Genomic DNA, 5,550 nt, shown 5'->3' on the forward strand with positions numbered 1-5,550 from the left:
CCCCTTCTTCTTCTTCTCCTTCTTCCCTCCCCTCCCCCCCCCTCTTCTTCTTCTTCTTCTTCTTCCTCCTCCTCCTCCTCCTCCTCCTCCTCCCCCGCCTGCCAGGGAAACAGAGGGTCGCTCTGGCCGCCGCCGCCGCCTCCCCGGCCCCGCTCCTGCCCGCTCAATGTAACTGAGGCGGCGGCGCCGCCGGATTGGCTGCTCGCCCCCGCCTCGCCCCGCCCTTTCGGCTGAGGGGGAGCCCCGACAACAACAGGCGGCCGGGGAGCGCGGCACAGGGGCGGGGCGGGGCCGGGCCGGGCCGTGAGTGGCGGCCCGGGGGGGGGAGGGGCCTCGGGGAGCCCCCGGCGGGACCGATCCCCCGGCGGTGAGGCGTTTGGGTGGCGGGAGGGTGTCGTCCATGCTCAGGCAGCCGTCAGGCCCCGTCGCTTCTCCCCGAAGTCAAGGGGCGAAGCGGCGGCCGACGCTGACGGGGCGGGGTGGGGGGGGAGCGGGTAGGCTGAGGCGCTGAGGCGGCGGGGAGGGACCGGATCGGACCATCCTGGCCGGAGGTCCGCGCCATCTCGGCTCGCTGGGAGGGGTTGGTTTTACCTCAGGTTACCTCGGGAGAGGAGGAATTACCCCTCCGTGGAGGCGGGGGGGGACTAGGAGAAGGGCGCAGGGCCCTCCCGGTGTGCCCGCGGTGCCCCCCTCTCCCCTGGGCTGTGGGGACGACACATGGGCGCTGCCAGGGCTCCTTCGCTGCTGGCCGACCCACCTATGGGACAGCTCGCCATCTGGGCTACCAGTCCCAGGGCCTGGCTACCCTTCTAGGAGCCCAAAGGCTTCTCCTCCCGCGGCACGAAGAGCCTACGGGGTCTATTGCGGTGCCCATGAGGCACCCTGTTGAGGAAGATTATCATGACTGAGATTGTTACTTTTTTTTTATCCACAGGTTTATTAGCTCCTGCATGGGTGGCAGGGAAGGAGGAAAGGCTGTCTTCTTCCCTCTTGGGACCAGGTAACCCCTCTCCCAGCAGTTACCTGCTTGCTCTGGGAATCTGCCTCCCCACCCCAGAGTCCTGGCCCCATTACCTGGCTGTGGTGTCCAGGTCCTGAATCAGCTCAGAGTCCCTCAAGGTCAGGATATGCTTTTATACTACTTTTCTTGCTCGTTTTGCTTGCGTTGTGACTTTCCAATCATAGGACAAGTCACGTAGGTCACAGGTACTTTTCCACTTATAGAATGGTTAGAGTTGGAAGGGACCTTAAAGGTCATCGAGTTCCAACCCCCTGCCCTGGGCAGGGACACCTCCCACCAGACCAGGTTGCTCCAAGCCCCATCCAGCCTGGCCTTGAACCCCTCCAGGGATGGGGCAGCCACAGCTTCTCTGGGCAACCTGTTCCAGTGCCTCACCACCCTCACAGGAAAGAATTTCTTCCTGAGATCTAATCTAAATCTCCCCTCTTCCAATTTAAAACTGTTACCTCCTCAGTGCCACCTTCGCTTCCATGCCACACTGATCTCCTGTCTCGTTTTTACTTGCAGTTGTTCAGCCAACACAGCCTTTATAAAAAGTCTTGTTTCTCCTACAGTAGAGTTCACCTGGGTAAGAACCTTGACAGTATTCTAAGTGAGGTAAATTAACTCATTCTCTTTCCCTTTCTCTCCAAGCAACGATCAGCATTGTATTTAAATAGGCCCTAGTTATATTTTCTCTTGCAAAACAGTATTTTAATGACAGGTGCCCTTTGTGACAGATGTTGGACCAAATGGCTAAATTTGATACAGATTCATGCGATAATGCAGTTGACAACACCAGGCAAACGTGTTCTTACTTATCTTAAATTAAATACTTAAAAGGCTATTCCTGAAGGAATACACTAGCATCAAAAAGAAATCCTGAAGCACTGTTGAAATTGCTCAAATCCCAAGGCATCTTTTAAATTCATATTGAGCAGCGAAACGATAAAAAAATTATATGCTTGGGAAAGAAAAAATCCACTATTCATTTCCTCATCACAGATCTTCTGGATTTAAGATCGGGCTACAGACAATATCTCTGAAGGAAAGCAGGGAAAAAGGAAGCAGAGCATGGTGAAGGATTTCTGAATTCTCCCAGTTCAGTCCTACAGGGAGCATTCTGATTTAGCAATGTTTGGCTGGCAGACGCAGAAAGAATAAAATAAGTAACTTGCAGGTAACAGCTCACCCAAATAAGATCGTTTCAGGTCGTTTTCAAATAGGAACAGTGCCACCACAAATTAAATATTTTTGCTGGGCCTCACCCTTCTTTCATAACAAGCACCAGGTAAAGACCAGTACTGAAGAAATACCTACAATTATGTCATCCCCTGTCCTGACCCCTGGGTACCTCTGTGTAATCTTGTGTACCACATTAGATTCAAAAGCCAAAGTAAACTTGGGGTGGAAGCAATAACTGCAATGGATTCTGTACGTCATCAAAAATATTACCCATTATGAAAAGCAACAAGTGGTAAGATAGAAAATTATACAAAATGAATTTTTCTATAGGTTGGTCTTTGACTAAGATCAAGGATATGCATTATAAGCTGATTTCCTTAAGAAAATTGGCACTAATAATATTTTTTTTAGCTTTTAAGGTGAAAATGTGTAGAAATGGGAAAAAGTATTATTAATGGTGACCACTAAAAGCCTTACTAGTCTTTCAGTGTAAGAGATACTGTATCAGGGTAATAAAAAATTCTAATGGATCTTCCTTGCTACTGCAAGAGGAAATAAAGGTGTCACAAATCTTCGTTTGCAGTTTTCTACAGTTTTTTCTCCATGGCAATGAGCTACATTTTATATCATTTTTTAAGAACTATTAAGCGCATCATGATATTTACAAATAACATTCACCAAGGAACTCAGCAGGAGGAAACATACTGAATGTGTAACGCTTACCAAAACAACAGAATAAACTATTTAATTAAAAAAACCAACCCATGCAAACCAACAAACAGACACCCCCTCCTCAATTTTCCCGAGCAGTTTTACTCAAACTAGGACAGGAGGAGTCAAAGTGCTTATTGGTGTGCAATTTCTGTAAGCACACAAATCAGAAACTTTAGCTAAAATCTGTGATCTTGCTAAATCAAGCCACTGCTTTAAAAAATACTGAGAATTACTCATTTTACAGCCTTTATAAACATTGCTTGATTTGCCTGGTCAGTGCCTCCAAAACGAAATACAGTGTACCCTCCCCAGTTCCAGAAGGACAGGGAACTGCTGGAGAGGGGACAGCAGAGGACCACAAAGATGATGAGGGGCCTGGAGCATCTCCCTTTCGAGGAAAGGCTGAGGGACTTGGGTCTTTTTAGTCTGGAGAAGAGAAGACTGAGGGGGGATTTGATCAACGCCTATAAATACTTAAAGGGTGGGTGTCAGGAGGATGGGGCCAGTCTTCTGAGTTTCCTACACGTATCGTATCCAACTTTGTTTGAAATCAGGTGTGAATGTATCCAAAGAGCAGTGTCAGCTTGTGAGTCTCATGAAAGGGAGGTCTGATTGATGCTGAAGGCAGGGGAGAAGTGTCCAAAGACACGTGGCTAAGCCCAGAAGTGACTAAGAGGCCTGGTGAGCTCAGGGAGGGGTTGCCAGAAGCAGAGAGGCTGACCTCAACAGGGTCTGGAAACGACTTCAGACTGTACGTCATTATCTATTTGAAGGCCTTCTATTGCTATGGCAACCCTGGAATTGCATGAGTATCTCACCTATGGCTACAGGGAAGGATAGGGGGATTAAAGTAGCTTGGCTCAATAATTAGGAAAGGATACTTTTTTTTTTTCCTGTGGAAGTACAGCTTTTTACCTGCTTGATCCTCTTCCTTGTACCAAGTTGATGGTGCAAGTAATAATTTATATCATTCTGCTTTTCAAGAAAGGTGAGTTTCCTCCTGCACCAGAAGCAGTTTTGAAATTGGGCTTGGTTTAGACCGTTAACTCACCAGCAGTTAATGTCTCTGTAGCGATGCACAGATGGTGAGGTTTTCCTGTTGTAGACCTCTCTGTACCCATCAGCAGGTAGGCAGCCCGGGGGGTTGACAAAAACATTCCATTCTTCCATGGAATTTGGGTTCATTACAGACAGGAAGTTTCTTAGAAAGTGGGTGTTGTGATCAGCTGCTAACACCCCAAAGCATTAGATTTGAGGATCTGAGCTTCCAGCCTGGATTAACTATTAGTCATTCTTAAAAAAAGAAATCAGATTTTTAAGAAGTCTTTCACTCTGTCATTAAAATGACATTTTGTTAAGTGTAAACCCACAATTATAAAAAAGAAAACAAAACCCAACAAAACCCAGGAGAAAATAACACACCGTCCGTAATGATCGATTCCTGACACTGGTTTATTAACCCTGCAAACTGGGAATGAGGGAAGAGACAGTTTCTCCCGTGGCAGCTGTAGGATTTACCTGTTTTGCTGCAGCTTTTCTAGACTTGCTACATATTCCCCTTCTGCTCTCGTTCTTCAGTGCTTGTCTCTGAAGTCACAAAACTGGGAATGAGGGAAGAGACAGTTTCTCCCGTGGCAGCTGTAGGATTTACCTGTTTTGCTGCAGCTTTTCTAGACTTGCTACATATTCCCCTTCTGCTCTCGTTCTTCAGTGCTTGTCTCTGAAGTCATAACATCAAACTTTCTATCAAGGTTCAGGTTCTGCCAGGTGGTTTCAAACCCCTGTTTCCGTAGTCTCTCTCAGCAGTGTTTTCTGTAATTTTTCACTTGTTCGTCCACAAACAACAGCTGGAGTTCACTCTAAAGGTGCTGTACTTTGAGCAATAAAATTATTTGGAGATTTTCTGGAGTTTGTTCTAAAAAGGTTGGGTTTTTTCCCTCTAAATCAGATAACGGAGATTGTAGCTACTCAGGAATAAAAATTAAAAAAGAAAAGTAGACTAAAGATCTATTTGAATAAGATGACAAATTACTCAGTGAGAAGAGAGATGGCAGAAATAAATTGACAACTGTTCTTTATCAGTTTTTGAGCAGTTATGTTTCTGACTTTTCTCCAAGAATATATAATTTTGAGATAATCTAAGTCCTTGGTTATTTCTCCATTTCCAAGTGACATTATTAATAGGTAAGATTTTTGTCACTGGACCTATGCAAAAATAATAATTCATGCTGGTTTCATTTCTGAGTTAGTATGGGAGTTCTCCTGAACAGCCTTTGCTGGTTGCAAATAAGAAGAACTTACTTCATTCCGTTTCCCTATAATTTTCCATCAGCCATATCCCTGAAGCCTATGCCAAAGGTTGACTTTTATCCAAGAAGTCTTATTAGACTGGATACCAGATTGCTGAAGGAACTGTGTCTCTTGGGAATTCAAGAATGTAGCAGGAATGCTGGTGCTAACATGGAGCTAGCCAAGAGCACAAGGGCTTAAACAACACAGTAAGGATGAAAAAGTACCGAGAGGCTCCAGAGATGGTGGAGCCTCTCAAATCTCAGATTCTTTTAGGAAAGGCTAGGGATGTACAAAGCTGTTCTGTACACTGCAAAATGATTTCCTCTGCACCATAAACCGCTTGGAAGGATGTATTTTTA

General features: G+C 46.1%; 1 long non-coding RNA gene across 1 annotated transcript; it reads left to right on the top strand.

Annotated features, from left to right (window-relative positions):
* The first annotated feature begins 344 nt into the window (after positions 1-344).
* On the top strand, positions 345-4,445 carry LOC106887301. Its single transcript, XR_001411851.1, has 3 exons — positions 345-367; positions 935-1,000; positions 1,529-4,445. It is a non-coding gene; the product is annotated as an uncharacterized LOC106887301 (long non-coding RNA).
* The last annotated feature ends 1,105 nt before the right edge of the window (positions 4,446-5,550 follow it).

This window comes from Calidris pugnax, unplaced genomic scaffold (assembly GCF_001431845.1).
Source record: "Calidris pugnax isolate Ruff unplaced genomic scaffold, ASM143184v1 scaffold8, whole genome shotgun sequence".
NCBI classification, from domain to species: domain Eukaryota; kingdom Metazoa; phylum Chordata; class Aves; order Charadriiformes; family Scolopacidae; genus Calidris; species Calidris pugnax.